The sequence below is a fragment of the Pinus tabuliformis genome, chromosome 3_1 (genome assembly GCF_031772625.1).
Source record: "Pinus tabuliformis cultivar Carrire ecotype Pingquan chromosome 3_1, CPIR1, whole genome shotgun sequence".
NCBI classification, from domain to species: Eukaryota; Viridiplantae; Streptophyta; class Pinopsida; order Pinales; family Pinaceae; genus Pinus; species Pinus tabuliformis.
The window spans coordinates 888,430,277-888,452,159 of NC_142301.1; positions in this window are offsets into that span (position 1 = coordinate 888,430,277).

A 21,883-nucleotide genomic window follows, 5' to 3' on the forward strand; every position below is an offset into this window, starting at 1 on the left:
TTGGCTTTGGCAGCGGTCCATGCTGTCCAGCGGCTCCGTCATTATATCTTGTTACGCAAAACTTTTGTCTTAGTGGTGGTCAATCCATTTCAATTTTTCCTCAGTAGGCGAGTGATTGGGGGCAAATATAACTGATGGATAGTCATTTTACAAGAATTTGATCTTGAGTTCTTGCCTGCCAAGTCTAAGAAATCCATGGTTTTCGCCGAGCTAATTTCTGAGCTGCCTTGTGGAGAGGATACTATTTATGAGGAAAGTTTTCCTGACGAACATTTATTCCTCATCTCTTCACTCGACCCTTAGTATGGAGATATCATTGTCTATCTACAGACTTCGAAGTTTCCCTCTACTTTCTCTAAGGATGAACGCCAGAAATTACGTCACCTAGCTAACAACTATGTTATCATAGGTGATACATTATATCGTCAAAGGGTTGATTCAATCCTTCGACATTGTTTAACCTTAGAGGAAGCAAATTTAGTACTAAATGACTACCACGGTGGAGCTGGTGGTGGTCTTCTATCAAGGCTTGCTACAGCCTAGCGCATCATGCGTGCCGGCTATTTTTGGCCTTCGCTCTTTAAAGACTGTGTTGAAGCAGTCAAATGTTGTCACCCATGTCAAATCTATACTCGAAAGATGCACGCACATCCAGATCCTCTTTTTCCCGTTGTCACTGTCAGTCCTTTTACTAAGTGGGGTATTGATTTTACAACTAGTAATCTGCCTTTAGCGGCGAATCACAAGTACATTATCGTGGCTATAGACTACTTTACAAAGTGGGCCGAGGCCATGCCCACTTATAAAAATGATAGTGACACGGCAGCATTGTTCCTTTTTAATCAGATTATCTCAAGGTTTGGTATCCCGAGAGAGATTGTCACTGACCATGGCAGTCATTTCCAGAATCAACTAATGTCTGAATTGGCTCTCAAATTGGGTTTCCGGCAGGAGCATTTGTCTCCTTATTATCCTCAGGCCAATGGATAGGTCGAGGTAGTCAACAAAACTCTTAAGACGATCCTGCAATGGACAATTGACAAAAATCGGTCCAATTGGCATCTTATGTTGTATCCGGCTCTTTGGGCATACTGAACCTCCGTGAAGACTACTACTGGTTTTACACCTTTTTAGTTAGTTTATGGGATGGAATGTATCTTTCCTATCGAATGTGAAATTCCATCTCTTAAGTTAGCTGTTGAACTCCTCCCAGAGACTTCTAGTCTCGAAGAGCGCCTCATTCATTTGGAACATCTCGATGAACAGCGTCGAGATGCCGCCATGATGAATGAGGCTCATAAGAAAAGGGTTAAAACACAGTATGATAAAGCTATTTGTCCTCGAGTATTTTCTAAAGGTGACCTTGTCTTAGTCTATGACCAAGATAAGGACACCTTGGGGGCAGGCAAGTTTAAGCCTATGTGATACGGTCCTTTCATAATTAAACGAGTTTTAGAAAAAGGGTCGTATGAGTTAATCGATTTTGAGGGAAACAAGTTGGCGGAGCCCCGAAACGGGCTCTACCTCAAGAAGTACTTTGCTTAAGTAGCAGCTAGGCAATGGCTTCTTTGTGCATTGTGTATATTTGTACATATCTCATCAAGAGTTTTTGATATCAACACTTTTTGGTCTATTGTGGCAGGAGTTGATGGATGACTTGGTCTATTTTGGATTTGCCGATGGTGCTAGTCGGCACACTCAGAACCTTGCTTCCACAACTTGGGTACTCTATTATCCACCTGGTTAGTTGATGGTATCAAGGGGAGTATGCATTAGTCTTCTTCAAATAATATGGCTGAGTATATTGCCATCATTAATTTACTATCCGAGGAAATTTCTCACGGAATCGACTCATTGGTAGTTTATCTTGATTCACAATTGATAGTGTCACAATTGAATAACATTTATCGGGTAAGGGATCCATGTTTATATTGCCAGTATTTAAGGGTGAGGTTGTTGCAAAGATCATTTACTTATATTAATTATTTGCGCATTCCAAGATCTCATAATTGGTTAGTTGATTCTATCGCTAATCAAGCATTAGACTGGCACATTAATCATTCATCACAATAAAATCAAGCATCAAAAAGTTGAACTGTATACATATACATACATACATATATATATATATATATATATATATATATATATATATATATATATATATATATATATATATATATATCATAAAACATCTCGAGTGTACATAAGTCTGTCCAAAAAATATACAAAATTGGGACTCAAATGCCCATAATCATGTCTAGTACATCTAGTGCCCCGGCTCAGGATGAGCGGCTAAGTAGGAAGCTATCGCATTGGCCACATGCCTAAAAGTTCGGACACAGTCACGTGGCAGGCCAACCACATGACGCTGCATATCCTCAGGAAGACCCTCTACCGCTGCCATTGGTACTCCATGAGTGAGTCTCACCAAGTGCCGCTGGATGGTGTGAAATAGTCGCTCTGTGTCTGCAGCTGCCTCTTCGGCCCCTCGGCCGCGACGTCTGTGCCGTGGGAAATTATCTGGTTGTACCAGCCTGATATCTAGAATATGATCATCATGTTAGTCATTTGAATCCTATCAAAAACATTTTTCAAAATTCATTATTATATTTGAAAAATCCAAAAAAAATCATAAAATCAAAAAATACTTACCAATGTCGCCCCATGCTGTGGTCGGTGGTAATACTAGATCGAGATCTCCTCAGAAATCCAACCCAACATAAGGGTAGTCATCTATGGTGATGATTTGCTGATCCCACCAGGAAAAGAAGTCATCGTCAAATGCAGTCCGTGGGACGTCCCCACCCCCTAGATGTTTCATCAAGTCAGCCCACCTGCCCATGCGTGGATCTCGTGTGGTGCTGATGGAAGCCACTACCCTGGGGCAGAGTGCAGGGACCCTCTCAAAAAAGAAAGAACACAAAATAGTCCCATATCCAAAGTTTTTAGTCTTCCCTCTCTTGATGGAAGTGAGCTAGCTTTTTAAGCTGGCCAGAAGAGGAGTACACCAGTCAAACACAGTGGTGAGACAGTCTACTGCCAAGCTCATGGTTAGCCGTGATGCCTGGTGCAGAGAAGCTGTTCCGTTCACTCTAGCTATGGTGAACAGGATTATCCTCAGTGATAAACTCTCCACATGTGTGATTGAAATCTGACTTCCAACCTTTTTGGGATGTCCTGGGCAATTGATATGCACGTAGTCCTTGATTGAGAGACTGCCTCGTGTCCTGCCCCTTGAATGTACTACCTCTCCCCTTCAGGAAAGGTCTGTGATGAAATAAATGTCATCCACTTCTATCTTGAGTGGCATCTGGTCAATCATAAATGAATCATCATCGATACTCCAGTAATCAATGAGCATCTCAAGCAGACGTGTGTTTGCTTTACTATTTGGAAATTTCAAGAATTTTAGCAAACCACATCCCTGTAAGGCATCCAAAGCATCAGGATCATTCATGACCTCATCATCCACTGCGGTATGCTCTCTTTCTCGCCAAGTGACCGACATCTTGAAGAAAAAATGATTTTAAACTGTTAGTTTTTTTTGTTTCAAATGTTCACGGTGTATACGTGGGTCCATTAGCACACAGTCGTGTGTAGGGCCCGCATGTACGTGGGTTTCATATACTCAACCCGTGTATATGCCGCAGTGAAATTTTTGACAAAGAATTCAACGGTAAAACATAAATTAAAAATTCTAAAACTAGTCACAATTGATTGCAAGACAAGTATAAGAGTTACCTGGGGATTTTGGAAGAATTTGAACGGTTGAATTTGGTGTATGGAAAAGTTGCTTCTTTTGCTCCACTTCTCTGCTTTCAAACTCAAATGGTGAAAATGGTGAGTCTAAAAACTCTTTTATAGACTTTGAAAATGCAAAATTTTTTCAAAACTCAATTTTGTTTGGTCTCATGTAACTTTTAACTTGGGAGCTTGGAGTGTCGAGAATGGTTTGATTTTCAGGACATTTTGGACGTTTTTTCAATGATTTCGAGACGGTTCCATGACTGTTGACCTGTCATGGCAGGTATTGTTTTCTCACTGGCATATAGGGTAGGGAAGCCATTTTTCCGTTGCATTATGCATACTAGCCTCCATCTGTCGATACATTTGCCATAGGGTCGATCCCATCATGTTATGGTTCATAAACCATTTTCACTCGCCAATTCTTTAAATCATGACATGATGGTAGAAGCCATCCTTTACATGGGCATCGTAGTTAGCACCTCACTGACATTTGTTGCCCATGCTGCTCCGATTTGAGTAGGCTCGGGAGTCCTCTGTAGTCCCGCCATGACTTATGTGATGAAGAGTCATTCCTCTTTTCTTCTTTGCTTTCATTCTAGCCTTTTACCCTAGAGGCTCCTTTGAGTTGAGTTGTACCACTGCATTGCATTTTGACCATTTTCACCTTTTGGCCTTTAGCCGGCTTCACTCGGACTCATGTTTAAGCCAACTTTTGACCACGACGACTGCAAAATCAAACTTGCATACCTTTGATCTCTGCAACTTGACACACCTTTGAGTGTCATTGACTAGTTTTCACCTCCCTACATTGAGCATAGGAACGTTCCAACCCAGGAACTAGATCATATGTTTCATCGACACTCATTCTTTCCACTATACTATAGCATTCTTTTATTCTTTTTCCAACTTAAAAGAAAAAGGCAAAAAAATTATATATTCCAAAAAGAGTGGAAACAAGACAATATTTCCATTTATTGTTGGCAGCTAGAGTTAGTCGTGTTGACCTTTAACAAAGCACTCAAAACAAAGTCTCCTCCATTAGGGCAAGATTTAGCTTGACTTAGGTATGCCTTACCCTTGTTATTGAGTCAGTTCTCCCCCGATTGGTTAGCTCTTCCAATCATATGGAGGGTTCATTCGTGCCTCCTGCATGACAAGCTTACACAGAGTCATCATATGCTGCCACATAGTCACATTGAGTCATGCTTTTTTTCAAGGGAAGTTAGCCTGAGTCGGCCTCTCTGCGGTGTCTTTTGACTCATTTTTAAGTCGGCCATCCCTGTTTGTCAGTATCATGTTTATCATCACATCAGCTATATTGGTCCTTTACTTGTGCCGGTTTGAGAAGGTCCTCATTGACTTCTTGCTGGTAGGTCTTTTCCTTATGAACGACAACATCTTGCTCTGAGGATAGGCCTAAAGTTGCACCCTGGCCCTATTTTCATTATTGATAGGTCACCTTATGCTTAGCATCAATCAATATCATGGGCATTTGACTCAGTGGTTTCCCTTGTGTTCAACATTAGCTTACATTATCACACATTGGGATTCGTGTAGTACCTTGGTTTCCATTTGACCCTATTGGTGGATACCTCGCCTCTGTGTCAGCTTTCATTATTGGTTGGTTCAGAGGGTTTCTGTTGTGCGCTAGCCACATCTTGTGTACACCAGAAACGTACTTCAGTCAGGTAACTACATCTTTTTTGTCTGATTCCTTCCACATTATTGGCCTACGGGTTACACTTGCACTATATTGATGAAGGATGCCTTAATGCCTTCCTTCTAGCGGATCTTTCGCTATCGACTTTGACTCATTGCTCTGGGGCAAAGATATAGAGTCCATTTGGCAGAACCTTGGGGTTTGCAGTCATTAGTGGCAGATCCTTCGCTATCGACAGTGGGAAACCATCATTGTCTTCTGATTGATAGATTCTTACAGGTGTTCGACTCCAACTCATCTATTCACACTTGTTAGATTGTACTGGGTACCTTGATGCTAATTATCATTATCGGTGAGTAGTCTCGCGTTTGTTAACGGTATACATCAATGACCGGTAATCAAACGATTTCTCACATGGTTGACTTCATATCATTTATTCCCATGGTGTAGAAATGTACCACGGTGGTCGGTGAAGACCTCAGGTTGCATCAACATTCATTGGTTCACTTGACAGTTCCTCCTGTTGCTGCTAGTTGATACCACTCCACCTTATATGTTTCAGTCATTCATGGCGACATTCTATATGCTGGCACCTGAGTTTGTAGTGTAGTACCATCCTATTCCATCATGTTAAGTTGGTACCTTTTGTGATCAGTCTTTCATATCAGTGATCTGGTTTATTCTTCAGCATCATTGACATTCTTATATGTGATATTCAGACATGTACTTGTTCAATCATGATCAGATGATCCATTATGTGTTTTCCAGTTCTTTATACTTGTATAGTTAGTGGATCCGCTTGTACTTGATATGCGGACATGCTTTACTTTCTCTGAGCATGGGTATGCCCGCCTCAGACAATGTTTCTTTCTGATCTCCTTTTGTGGCTTGGCAGGCTAAACTCTGGTGAAGTCCTTGTCAGTTTTTGGCAGATTTCCTTTCCATGTACTTGCTTAATACATTTCGGCCATCATGTTCCCCTTATGACCTCATATATTAGGGGGCATTTGTTATAGCTCGAAATCTCACTCTTGAGGTTTGTGATGTTGCATTCATGGCCTAGGGCAACACCTGAATCATCCTTTCGTAGGCTCCAAGCGGAATCGTCCTCTGGATTCGTCTAGTCTCAATCCTTTAACAAATCCCTTCCATGACTTACTCCATGACATCTCAAATGGTGGATAGACATCAACACACAGGGAAACAAGGGTTTCTTGTAAATGGGGGAAGTGCAGGAGGCACTAGGATCTTCAGACCTGGTCAGGGAAATCTCAGCATAATAACCTTTCTCTCTCTTCTCTCCTCCCTTAGGCCTTCCCATTGAAGCCTTTTTATACTTCTCCCAAAGTAGTATTTTAGTTGGGAATTAGTTGCGAACAGTTGGGCCACGGGCACTAACAGGTGATCAGCAGGTAAAACCCGCGATCTCCGCCAAAAATTAAGGAGATTTAATTTTTTTAAGTGTTTTAAGACATATACGCGGGTTGGGTATACACAGACCCACGTATACATGCGTTTAGCTCAGGGAAATGTCGTGTATAGGGAATAAAACATTGTTTTCCAAATTTTGGACCAGGTCTGGAAGGAGGGGTTGCCCTGGGCCATGAGTGCAGCATCACAAACCTCAAGAGTGATATTTGGAGCTATAACACAAGGTGCCTCCGATATTTCACTGGTTTCAGAGTGCGGGACCCGCCTTTCGTTTTAGAACTTTCCCTACGGTTTCTCGGCTTCCCATGCGATGGAGCACTCGGGGCTTTTCCTTCTCGAGGGGTTTTTCCCAGCGATGCGCGAAACGGTCTCCATTTTTCGATCTGGACTTCCTAACTGCCAGTTTGCATCCTGCGCAGTTTCCATGGGCCTCGGTCAGCACGCTTTGACCAAGGTCCTCATCATTCCTTACTGGCTACAAACTGCCACTGTCTAGAGGTCCTTCCTGATGGCTCTTTGTTCACGAGTTTCTAAAGTCTGTCATGATTTGATACAATCATAGAATTCTGATAATCTTTCTTGGATCCAATTCAGATCATGACCTTCCCACTAAAAAAGTTTTTGGACCACCAAAAGTTGGTTTTCAAGCATCGACTAAGTGAGGATACAATTGTCTCACTTGTCCAATCTCTATCCACTTTGCACTCCTCGGCTTTGAACCCTTGAGCCCAACTCTGAGGTACTCAACATCTCCCCTGTGCATCGTCCTCACCTTCCTGTCCAGCACTATGTCTTCCTGCAATTCATTAAGATTTTCAGGTAACAGGTCATCAATAGAAGGCAATTGACTCTGCTCTTCAGGATCTTCAATTAGTGAGGGTTCAAATAATCTCAAGCAATCTACATTTATGACTGAGTAGATGTGCATGTAAGCTGGTAGATCAAGGCAAAAAGCATTCTCACCAATTTTCTCAAGTATCCTGAAAGGTCCATACCTGATAGGTTTTAGCTTTTTACCTTCCCCTTGCATTCTGTCTTTGCTGATATATAGCCAGACTTGGTCACCAACTTGGAAACTATGCTCCATCCGATGCTTGTCATGCCTTGCCTTGTATTTGGCTTGGCTCTTTTCCAGCTGTTCCTATACTGCTTGGTGGATCTCTTAGATTTGTTCAATGAACCTAGTTGCCCTGTCCACATCACTGTGTCCCTCAACTGTGGTGTCTTTACCAAAGACAAAATCCAAAGGAGACCTTGGTGTGAAACCAAAACATGTCTCAAAAGGAGATCTCTGTGTAGAAGAATGTTTTGCTCTGTTGTAAGCATGCTGCACATAACATAAATGTTCATCCCAAAGCTTAGGATGTTTGCTGCAATATCCTCTGAGCAACTGGATCACTGTCCTGTTGACTACTTCTGTCTGGCCATCAGTTTGTGGATGAAAAGATGTGCTTTTCTTCAGTTTGGTTTCCATTAGTTCCCACAAAATTGACCAAAACTTCTCCACAAATTGGGTGTCTCGATCAGATACAAGGGAAGTGGGTAATCCAAAACGAACCCATAAATGTTGAAAGAATAGTTTTGCAGTTTTTTCAGCTATAATTTGTTTATTACAAGGTATCAAAATACAAATTTTGCTGAACCTATCCACAACAACATATAGATAATCATGACCTTTCGTAGATTTAGGCAGTCCTCCAACAAAATCCATGGAAACACTTTCCCAAGGGTGAGAAGAAACTGGTAATGGAGTGTACAAGCCTAGTTTTCTATTGTTGGGCTTGCTTTTTGCACACATAGTACACCCTCTTACATATCTAGAAACTATCTCATTCATTTTTGGCAAATAACAGAATCTTTGTAGTTCTGCAACTGTTTTACTTACCCCAAAGTGACCTGATATTAGAGAAGTGTGTGCTTCTCGAATTATCTTTACTGTTTCAGTTTGTGGAATGCATAACTTCCCACAATGATATAGGAGTCGGTCCTTTACATGATAATCCAATTATTCTACTCGTTTACCTTGACTTAAAGTTGCATATACATCTTTAAAGTCTATATCTTGAGCATATTGTTCAATGTAGCTTTCATGTAACACAGAATTATGCTTAATTATAGTAGATGGATTTATAATGGGTCTAGATAACATATCTACAACTTTATTGTGTATGCCCTTTTTATATCTAATGACTAAATGAAACTGTTGTAGAAAACCCATCCATCTATAGTGTCTTGATTGCTACAACTTAGTTTGGGAGTGTAGATATTGAAGTGGTTGATGATCAGTATGTATTACAGTTTCTTTTCCCATTAAGTAATGTTTCCACTTTTTCACACTCTGTACTAATGCATGCAATTCTTTATCATATGTAGGATAGTTAACTACTGCAGAATTAAATGTCTCAGAATGATAACATATGGGTTTACCGTGTTGTGTCAACACTGCTCCCATGGTATAGTCACTGGCATCCATTTGTATCTCAAATGGTATTTGAAGATCAGGTAGTGTACTGGTGCTGTACTAATCTTTTCTTTCAAGGTATCGAAGGCTTTTTGCTGTTTTCCTCCCCACTGAAACACCTTGTTCAACCCTGTTAAAGCATGTAAGGGAGCTGCAATTAAGGAAAAGTTAGAAATGAAATTTCTCCAATATTGTGCTGCTCCTAAAAAGCTCCTAACTTCTGTAGCAGATTTGGGTTTAGGCCAGTTTACAATGACTTCCACCTTAGAGGGATCTATATTCAATTCACCACCCCCTACTATGTGTCCCAAATAATTCAAAGATGTTTTGCCAAATTCACATTTTGAGAGTTTAACATAAAGTTTTTCTCTTTTCAAAACATCTAATGTCTGTTTAACATGCTTTAAATGTTCTTCCCATGTTTTTCTAAATATCAGAATGTCATCCAGATACACTAACAAAATCATCAAGAAAAGGTCTAAGTACATCATTCATTAATCTCATGAAAGTAGTAGGAGCATTAGATAAGCAAAAAGGCATAACCAACCACTCATAAAATCCCTACTTTGTTTTGAAAGTAGTCTTCCATGCATCTTGTTCTGCAACCCTGACCTGGTGATAACCACTATGCAAGTCTAGCTTGGAAAAATAAACAACTTCTTTCAATTGATCCAAAATATCATCTATGTGAGGAATGGGATAACGATTTTTGATTGTTATCTTATTCAGTGCTCGGTAATCAATGCAAATTCTCCATGAGCCATCTTTCTTTCTCAGCAAAATGATTGGTGACCCACATGGTGATGTGCTAGGTCTGATGAATCCTTTCTCGAGCAACTCCTGCACCTGCTTCTTGATTTCAACATTCTCTAAAGCAGACAATCTGTACATCCCAATGTTAGGAAATGGAGCATCTTGCTGCAAAATAATATCATGCACTATTTCCTTCTTGGGTGGCAGACCTTTAGGTTCTTGAAACAAGATACCATATTTTGAAACAACTTTTTCTAAATTAGCTTACTGTTTAGCATCACAGCCTTCAAATACATTGGTTTTATCAGGTTTCTTTTCCCTTACAACCATCAGTAAGAATTGTTTGCATGAATTTATCATTCATTTCATCTACCCTGAGTTTATGAGAGTATAATTATTCTTGACCTTGTGAGCTCTTACAAAGTATTCAATTCCATCTTTAACAAGTAGATACTTGTTCTCAGCTCTATAGAAGATAGCTTTTCTGTCATGCAAGTAGGGACTTCCTAAAACAACTCCACATATATCCAAAGGAATTATGTCTAACTAAACCTCATCTACAAATGTTGACCCAAAAGAAAACTTGAGTTTGCATTGTCTAGTCACTTGTAGTTGTGCTTTATCATTTAACCATCCTAATAGGTATGGTTTCTTGTGAGGTGTACTTTCTAATTCCAACTTCTTTACAATTGCTTCAGAAATCAAATTTACTTGTGAACCACTATCAAACAAAGTATCAATCTTTTGATGTTTGGAAATAACTCGAATATGGAAAATCTCATGTCTTTTTCTCTCATTTTCTTCATCAGTAGCAGCTTGTGCAGAATTACTAGTAGATGCTTCAGAATTCTTACCTTTTATACCTGTGGCTACGATAGTTGTTTCATCTCCTGTTTCTGATCCCAAATCTTTTTGAATAGCTACAGTAGTCTTCTTCTTCTTGCCCTCAAACTTCTTAGGTCTCAGCTCTGGATGCAGAATCCAACAATGCTCATCATCATGCCCATCCTTCTTACAGTGAGTGCATGAAGCCTTACTTTTCTGTGCAGTGTTAGCCTTCCTTTCTTTCCATTTCTATTTTCTTTTCTTCTTATTCTTGTTTGCAATGGGTTGAGATGATCCCCAAACTTCTAGACTTCCATTCTTTCCTCTAGCCTCTAGATGAGTAGCTTGAACAGATACCTCATCTACACTAGTGGGATTAAACATGAGGATAGTGTGCCTCATGTAGCTGTGTAGACCACCAATGTACTTCAACAGAGTCTCAGGTGAGTCTAATGAGATTCCTAGAATCAATGCTCTCTTTTGGAACTCTTGGGTGTATCCTTGTACACATTTCCCTTTCAACTGTAGAAGAGTTTGCCAGCTCATCATGGCTTGCTGCATATAGGCCAATGGATAGAACTGCTTTTTGATTGCAGAAACAAATTCACTCCAGACAGAAATAGTCTAACCATGTCTCTTCATGTAAGCTTAGGTCCTGCCTTCCCACCAAACTAAGGCAGTGCCTCCAAGGCGCAGGCTTGCCAGCTGAATCTTGCTCTTGTTTGAATCAATACTTTGCACTCTGCAATAGACATCAATTTGTCTAATCCAATTGTCCAGTTTTTCTGCATTCAACTCTCCATCATATAGAGGTAAATCAAATTTAACATCTAGTTTAATCAAAGATGCCTTCTTTTTATGTTTAGGGCTATTAGGAGGTGTGAGAAAGTGTTCTTCTTTCCCTTTGCCTTTTGAGTGGTCATGGAGGAAAAACTCATCTTCTCCTTTGTCTTGTTTCGAGCCTGATGCATCTTCATCCTTGTGTTTTCTAAAGTCCTTATACATTTCTTCTACCATGGACCTTATGGCTACGAAACTGTTGAGCAGTAAAAAGGGTCTTTTTCACCTCTATTTACCCTACATTTATTGTCAATCTAGGTATGATTTGTTATCTCAAAGAGTGTACTCAGTCTGAGGCATTCATTTGTCAGAGTAATGCTAGTAATATAGTGCTTTAAATACAAGAGTAAATGGATGCTTGGACTAAAATCTACTTTCAAAAAGAAACTAAACACTCTGAGACTTAAATCATTCACTACAGCAACTTATCAGTCAAGGGTGCAGTAATAATAACTCCTCCCTCTGTAAATTGATGTAATTGAGAAGCAATTTAAAGAAAAGATCATCAACCTGGGAACTCGACAACAACTGTCAATGTTCACTACAGTTTCAGACCGTTCTGTGCACATCAAAGTAATGATAATTCAGATAATAGGAAATGGAACAATGACTGGTCTATTTAACTCGATTGAACAACAAAGCTTTAACCTACGAAAACGAAGCAGTAATTGCAATCTTCACTCAGAAATGATTTGAACAACAAATGGAAATGGGACAACAAACTAAAGGAAGCTATGAAATATTGAACATAAACCTAAATCAAATGTAAATGCACAACAAACCAAATCAAATATTACATGCAACACTTTTTTGTTGAAGGAACAATAATCTGAGTTTTGGCATAACAATTGTTAATCACGGTTGTGAAGAAACAACAATTGCGATCACAGTAGAACAACAATCCCAATGAACAACAATCACACTTGGGAGTAAACCATAGATAAATAGACAGTAATACCGATTTATAAATACACAGCACTATTACTCTGTAATCGAACAGTAACGGTAATCTGTAAGGAACAACAATGTTATACAATAATATCCATTTGTTAAAGGAACAACAATACTATATAACTTCAGAATGAGTAGCATAACATTCCTGTGTAGAGAATAACCTTACTATTCAAATAGGAACGAAATATAATAGAGCTAATACATGAAATAATAAGGAATAGCAGATTACTGAACAAAGCAGATAAGAGAAATCAAACCACACACGACTTGGAATCGAGAATTAATGGTACAGGAAGCAACTGATCCACCAAGGCCAGGCCCTTAGCCTCTAGGGACACACTACTTATGATTACTCCATAATCAAAGATGGAACGAAAACATAGTTTATATATTAAGCATCAAAACAGAGTTACAGTAATCGCTCTTTTAGAGAGAGTCGATGATCAAAGTTTTAGTTACAATAGTGAATTTCATAAAAACAAACAATAGTTCGTCCCCTTGGGCTAGCGATGTTGTCCCTTCTTATAGCAGCCGAGTGGAGATATCAACAATATAGAGAATTGTTAAGGTAGTGATTCCTCAAGATCCTTCCATATTGTTAGCTCTTAGTTAACTTCTCGTTCTCTTGCGCCAATTTGGTATCTCCTCTTCCTTTTCCTGGCTTGTATGCTCTAATCTGGATTGCCTTGTTTGGATGCGGTTCCCTGTCAAAGGGACAGCAGTTGATTTTGTCTTGTCATTTCCTTTAGAATGGAGATTTTCCATTTTCCTCTTTTTCTGCATAGGAAAAGGGTAATTATTAGTCATTTTACGTTGCACACAAATCTTCTAAACTTTATCATAATATTTCATCATATACCTATTTCATAATGTAAAGAAGTTATGAATTTAAGGAAAGGATGACAAAATAAGTGGTAATTACATACCTTCTCTAGTGCTCAACACACCCCCCTGCTTACCCTTTTTCATGCCCTCATGAAAACATTGTAATTGACATGCAAGGCAGTTAGGGAATAGGCTGGAGAAGGGATCTCATGAGGTGGTCTACAGCCATGATGCCTAGCTAGGTATTCAAAAAGATGTCCTGTTTGACCTTCAGGCATTTCATATAAGGCTTGATATCTTGGTGCAGGGTGCCAAATGACCGGACTTCGAAAGCTACAACCTAACCAAGATGGGCCTTCTCTCAAAATGAGGGTACCATAGATACCCAAGTGGTCAGCAGCTAGCTTAAAGTTCTCATAATTGAATGGTTCCCTGTTTTGGATGTTCTAATTAGAAGTCTGATATCGGAATTTGGCTGCTGCTATGGCAAGGTTTTTTATGGCAAGGAAGTTTTCTACCCCTTGCTGGATCACTGCTGTGTGAATACATCCCATTGCTTCGATCACTTCCTAAGTTCTCATTAGGCTCCTATGTTTATTCCATAACTGCAATGAGTCTCTAGGTTCAGCCCTCACCCATAAGTCTAATCCATTCTCTTGTCTTTGAAAGACATTGTAGGCTTTAAGCCACTTTATTTGATTAACACCAAAAGAAATAAATGCCTGTAGTTGGACATCACCCACAAAAGGGCTAGGGTTCTGCTCTGTTTCTCCATCTAATACAAGATTGTGCAAATAAAATTCACATAACAGTCTCTGAAATTTCACCCTGTAATGCTTACAACAGTTTATGAAGTCATCCATGGTTTTTATTTCTATAGGCACTCCTGCTTTAACAACTTTAATTTTGAATTGTAAATATCTTTCCATTAAAAACAAAGCATAGTTCCTAGCAGGTGCCCTACATGCTATCACGTCAGTATATAGAGAGCATAAGGTATCCATTTTTTTGATGACTACGTCTAGTCTATGGGTTACCTTTGTGACTCATTCTTCTGCTTTTCGCCATCCTTCAAAGGCTTGAGTTTCTGATGCATTAATGTCTTTTAGTTGCTGTTGTAATTTCTCGTATTTTTCTCGAGGGACAGTCTACTTTGTAAGTTTCTCTATTGTTTGTTGGGCTTGTGCCAAATCTTTTCACAGAGTTACTGTCCTTGGTTCATTATCCAACATAATAGTTGTAGGTGGGAGATCTACTTTGGTCTTCTTATCACAACGTCTCATCTTTATGGTCCGAGCTTCCTTAGAGGATGGTGCCTTTGTCTGAATTTCCTTATCACAGGCTGATACGTTCTCTATTTGTACTTCGACATGGGCAACAGTCGGATGTTGTTCCTTTCGGTTTTGAATGGCAGGCTGGACTTGAGTCCTCTTGATCTTTTTCTTAAGGGGTTTCACCTGGGCGGTTGGATGCTTTACTACAGAGGTTCCTTTTGATTTCTTCTCCATTTTCAAAACCCTTATCTGTTGTCGAAGTTGCTTGATTATGTTAAGAAGTCTCTATTGTTCCTTTCGTAATCTTTTAATTTCCTCTATTTTCTTGGAAGGAACAACCGTTTGTTTACTCGGGCCTAGGCTTTGTACCTCCAGTATTGTATCTTCGCCTTGGCCAATTTCCTTATTTTCTTCTTGGGGTGCTTCTTCAGTGTTCTGCTGATCGGGTTGTTCAGGGGTAGAAACCCTAGTTTGCTCTACTGTTTCCTGGGTAACTTCTTCTTCTACCCCTTCTTCATCGTGGAATTCTTTTGGTGTATTCTGACTAGGAACAGATTGTTCCTCTTCTTCATCTCCGTCACTCTTCTCTCCAGATACACTCTCATCATGGGTAGAGTGATCCTCTTCCTCTTCTTCTTTGTCACACAGTTCTTCGGATGCACTTTTATCATGAACATAGTGCTCCTGTTCTCCTTCTTCCTCATCACACAGTTCCTCGAATGCACTTTTATCATGAACAGAGTGCTTCTGTGGTCATTCTTCGGTGTGGGGGTTAAGTGGGCTATGAGGTTGGGCATATTCACCCATATTGGCTGAAATCTAGGCCAATTCATCTTCTTGCAGTGGCTTTTGCAATGGATTTCCACTGTGTTGCTCTGTTTCCTATTCCTCCTGACCAGATTGATCATTCTCTTCCTTCGGTTCTCCTTCATCGTTTTCCTCCAATTCTTTTTCATTCTCCCCTCCTTCCAATTGTGGGGGTTGCTCATCTCCTGAATCATCTATTTCCGTCGGTTGAATGATGTTCCCCCTAGAATTTCCCAGCATTCCTCTGATCCATGCCAATCTAACAGATTTTCTTTGTTTCAGTGGTCTACTTGATGTAATGGCAACATGTTTTTGTTTTGGGGCTGGCAAAGCTAGTCCCCCATCTATCGTGAAAATCAGTTCTTCCCAATTGCTCTGCTGTTGAGCAAGACTGTGGCTAACTATTAGTCTTATTAACCTGTGGTGGCTTACTACTGACTCTTCATGGTGAGATTTCTTCATGCTTCGGGCAACATCATGTAATAAAAAATTTAAAAACGCAAGCAAATTAACAGCACATTTTTGCTTTAACACAGCTAAAAGTTTCAGATGGCATGGTCTTACCACGTCTTTCATGCTATCACAAGTGATGTAGCTCTGGATAATTCATGCCAATTCTGCCCATGGCTCTCCCAAGGCTGCCGGTAAAACTCCCTTCCCTTTTACTGTCAGGTTCTGCCCTTCATCCTGGAATATTTTCATGGCATCTCGTAGTCTTACCTTTTTTAGAGTCCACACAAGTCCAGTGGCTGGCAGTGCCAAAACCTCTACAATTATGTCATCATTGACTGTTATCTGTCTCCCTCTCACCATGGACTGATGTTCTTGCAAGTTCTGTAAAAACTAAATTGCCACTGTTTCATTAGATTGTTGTAGAGGATTAAGATAAACTATCCATCTTGCCCTCACTAGGATTTCTTGTGTAGCATCAGAGACCATCAACACCTGTGGCTCACTGCGAATTGATCTCCCTCCCATGCTTAGCACACTATAAAAAAAAACACAGAGACGACAATGGAACAACAGGCTGTTCAAACTGTTATCAAACACAGAGAAGATGATGGAACAACAAGCTGTTCGAATTTTGAACTTACTGCTAATTTTTGCAGAGAAAAACACGGAAATAGGTTCGGAACAGTAAGCCATTTGAATTGGGAAACAAAATACCATTAAGATTTGCTATTCCTGAGTCATAATTCTTCGAATGATAAGCTGACACGTATGCCAGCAAATTATGAGGTCACCTGTGCCCCCCCTGCAATGTGATAGGCTGTCCTCGGCCGTCAAATAAAGGAGCAGCGTGCTGAATTTCCATAGTACAGAGTCATAAAGGAACAACGTATACAGAAATTCCATGTTTACAATGATGAGCAGATTGCCGAAATTGAGGTGTATAATAGAATCGCTTAATAAATAAGGAAATTCCATGATATGATGTGAGAATTGGAGGATAGGACAACTGACATGCATAAAAGGTCCTATGCAATCATTATCGACTTTTACCGTCATAATTGATTTGTAATTGATTTTCATGTATCAAAGGTTCAGAAGGGTTATATACATAATCTCATTTGAACCATTTATAAGGATATAAGAAGAAGGGTTTTATAATTGCTATTGGTGTATAAGAAATATGACTTCAATACCATCAATAGAGCTCTGTTGCCCACAGGTGTCCATAACCTTGACAGAGTTGTTTATTTCACCCTTGGAACCATAATCCTTTGTGTATGCTTAGGAAAGTGTTGTGCAATGTCATAATAGAGGCCATTATGCTGGCTTGGTAACCAGATAAATCATAATGCCATTCACCAGGAACAAGTGAAAGGTGGGCAGGTCGACTCGTGATGAGACTTCCTATTCCAAGGACTTTTTATTTTTTCTGATGTGCCTCTTGGTTCATATCCCTGGTGTGGTGGCCATAGTGGCAATGCCACTTCACTTTCTTCCTTATGATCATGGTAGGCTGGCTCTTGATGAGACCCCCTATCCTTCATTTGACAAACCATGTTAGCAATCACATAAACATTTTTTCTTTTATATAACACTTTTCCTATTTATATACAGAGGGTGGTTCAACACTCCTTAAGAGTAGGGATGGTGGAAGAAGTCTTAACATCTCAATAGAAGAATATGCCCTTTATTCTTATTCATTAATAATGATAAAAAATAATTATGGGGATTTAGGAAGAACCATCATGATAAAAATAATCAATCATATAAGTATTAGTAGAATAATGATAGCAAGGTGATCAATAGTTGTGTCTTTTCCTCTTTTCTCTTATCAATTCAAAGCAATTTCTTGTAAAGATAACGATTTTTATGTAATTTGCTGATTTCAGTATCCTCTAGTTTTTGTATTCGTTGCATAAATGTATAGTTATGCTTTCAATGAGCATGAATCAAAAAAATGATATAAATGGTAAAACACACAAAAAGAAAATGCACTCTAAAAATGTTTTTCTCGAGATAGAATAGCTATTGTACAAAAAGCTCAAGAAAAAGGAAAAAATATGCTCGAAATTGTTGTTCATTGAGAGGAACAACAACTGTCCCTTAATTGGAACAACAAAGAAAACAAGCGCAAACAAAAAATGCAAAAATGTTGTTCCTTCGGAAAGGAGCAGTAGAAAAGTGAAAGTGTTGTTCCTTCGGAAAGGAACAACAGAAAAATGAAAGTGCTATTCCTTAGGAAAGGAACAATAGAAAATGAAAGTGTTGTTCCTTCGGAAAGGAACAACAGAAAATGAAAGTGTTGTTCCTTTAGGAAGGAACAACAGAAAAATGAAAGTGTCGTTCCTTCGGGAAGGAACAATAGAAAAATGAAAGTGTTGTTCCTTCGAAAAGGAATAGCAGAAAATGAAAGCGCTGTTCCTTCGAGAAAGAACAACAGAAAAGTGAAAGTGTTGTTCCTTCGTAAAGGAACAACAGAAAATGAAAGTGTTGTTCCTTTGGAAAGGAACAACAAAAAGGCGGAAGTGTTGTTCCTTTGGAAAGGAACAACAAGATGCGAAAGTGTTGTTCCTTCAGAAAGGAACAACAAAATGACAGAATGTTGTTTCTTCGGAAAGGAACAACAAAATGAAAAAATGTTGTTCCTTCGGAAAGGAATAGCAGAATGCAAAATGGTGGAACTGTTGTTCCTTCAGAAAGGAACAACAAAATGCAAAAGCACTGTTCCTTCAAAAAGGAACAGCAAAGCGGTGAAAATTATGTGCCTTCAAAAAGGAACAGCAAAGCGGTGAAAATTATGTGCCTTCAAAAAGGAACAACAAAATGCAGAAGTGTTTTTCCTTTGAAAAGGAACAACAAAATGATGAAAATGTTGTTTCATCCGAAAGGAATAGCAAAATGAAAAGTTGCTGAAATGTAGAGATCTGTATAGAAAATAATTTACACAAACAAAACAAAAGAATTATGTACAAAATTTAAAAGCAATCAAATCACTTAGTGAACCAAAGGTAAGGAAGAGTTCTATTCCTCAACCAGAATTTGCATATTGGAGTTTTCTCGGAGTTGTTGGTAGAAGGATTCCTAAGTGAGTGGTTTGCGGTACAATCAAACTCGGTGGCCGTTTTCCTTAAAGGTATGTCCAGATCCATCTATGGTGGTTAGAGTAATGGTGCCATTATCATGTACTTTCTGGATTTCGTATGGTCCCAGCTAGTGAGTCTGAAGTTTCCCTGGAAAATCTTGAAACCTGGAATCATATAGGAGTGCCCAATCTCCTTCGCGAAAGACTTTCTTTTTGATGAGGGCGTCGTGCCATTTGGCTCTCTGTTGTTGGATTAATGTAGTATGTTGAAGAGCAGAGAGCCTGATTTCATCTAGCTCGTTGATCTGCTGTAGTCTATTAATCTGGGCCTCGTTTAAATCTAGACCGACTTCTTGTGCTGTTCTCAAGGTCTGTATTTCGAATTCTATTGGAAAGATGGGTTCCTTTCCAAATACTAGCTGATATGGTGAATAACCAGTAGTGCTTCTCCATGTTGTTCTATATGCCCACAAGGCTTTCGGCAATCTTGTAGCCCAATCGCGTCTGTGTGACGCAATGGTTTTTGTCAGTATTGCTTCTATTACTTTGTTCGTGCTTTCTACTTGGCCATTCGTCTGTGGGTGGTATGGAGTAGTAATTTTATGTTGAATATGATAGTTTTTTAGTGTTGCAGCAATTTTATTACTAGCAAACTGTGGTCCTTTGTCTGTGATTATGTCTCTTGGGAGGCCATATCGCATAAATATGTGGAATAGGAACTGAATGACAAAATCCTCTGTAGCTCTTGGAAATGCCTCTACTTCAACCCATTTGGTGACATATTATGTTGCTACCAAAATATATGTTTTCTGGTTTGATGATGGATTGATTGGACCAACAAAATCGAGTGCCCAACATTTGAAAGGTTCAATGACTAGCTATGGGTTCAAAGGCATTTTTTCAGACTGTCCAGGGTGTCCTACTCTTTGGCAACTGTCACAAGCTTGAACAAATTTCTTTGCATCTTTGAAGATTGTGGACCAATAATTCCATATTTGCAGAACTTTGTGACCAGTTTTTCGATCTGCGAAATGTCCGCCACACGGTACATTGTGACAGGCTTTCAAAATGTCAAAAATTTCATCTTCATGGATGCATCTTCTGATGTGCATATCCGCCCTTGTATGGAATAGGTAGCCCCCAATCCAAGAAAATCGGGTACTACGTTGGACAATCTGCTTTCGTTCATTGGGAGTCAAATGTTTTGGTAATTTTCCTACTGCTAAATAATTCGCAACATCAGCATACCAAGGTGTTTTGACAGTAACAGCGAACAAATGTTCGTTTGGAAATTGATCTTCGACTGCTGCTACGTCCACTGGTTTTGGCATTCGTGAGAGAAAGTCAGCTACAGGATTTTCTTTTCCAGGTCGGTCTTTTATTGTGATGTCGAATTCCTGCAATAAAATCAGCCATCTGGTTACTCTACCATTTGTGATTGGTTTATTTGCTAAATATTTTATGGCAGAGTGATCTGTATATAAAATAATAGCATATCCAATAATATAATGCCTAAATTTATTTACAACATGAATCACAGCTAAAAATTATTTTTCACTAACGATATAGTTCAACTCAGCAGGAGACAAACTTTTGCTAATATAATAAATTGCATATGGTTTTTTGTCTTCTTCCTACCCAAGGACTACTCCAATAGCTGTGTTTGAAGCATCTGATGAAATTTGGAATGGCAGGTCCCAATTTGGACCTCTTAAAACTGGGGCTGTTGACACAAGCTTTTTCAGATCCTCAAAAGCACGGTCATATTTATCTGTCCAAACAAAGTCAACATTTCCTGTCAGTGTGTATAGAGGTGCAGAAATGTGAGAAAAATGTTCTATAAATCTCCCATAATAACCAGAAAATCCAAGAAAACTGCCTACCTCTGTCTGTGTGGTAGGAGTAGGTATTAACAAAATTATTTTAATTTTGGCTGGATCTACCTGTATTCCAGTTGCTGAGATATAATGACCTAGGATGAGTCCTTCAGTCATCATCATATAGCATTTTTCATGGCTCAAGCAGAGCCTGGTGGCAATGCATCGTTGCAACACCCTTTCCAATGTGTCTAGTGCTGGGTCGAAATCATCTCCGTATGGTGTGAAATCATCCATGTATACTTCGAGTTCCTCATTTATTAAATATGCAAAGATGTTGAGGATAGCCCTTTGAAATGTGGCAGGGGCATTGCATAGGCCAAAGGGTAAAACTTTGTAGGAAAATGTTCCCCAAGGACATGTAAAAGTAGTTTTGCCTTGGTTTTCAGGAGCAATCTGAATCTGATTGTATCCACTGAAGCCATCCAAGAAATAAAAGAATTTATTTCTTGCTAATGTATCTAATACCTGGTCAATGAATGGAAGGGGAAAGTGGTCTTTTTGTGTTGCTTTATTTAGTTCTCTGTAATCTCCACAAATCCTCCACTTTCCATTCTTCTTTGGCACCACTACAAGCGAAGAGACCCATTTGCTATCAGAGATAGGATAAATAAAGTTTATATCTAAAAGTTTTTGTAGTTCAGCATTCGCAATGTCTTTTAGATGAGGGTTAAGTCTTCTTTGGGGTTGGCAAACAGGTCTTGCATCCTTTTCTGTGTAAATGTGGTGTGTACATAACTGGGGATCGATTCCCTTCATGTCCAGATAATCCCATGCAAATTCTTCCTTATATTTTCTCAGTAGTTGGATCAAATTTTCTTCTTGTTTGGGAGTTAGGTTGATATTAATGTTTAAAGTTTTTCCTCGCTCAATCTCTACAGTTTTGCTGTT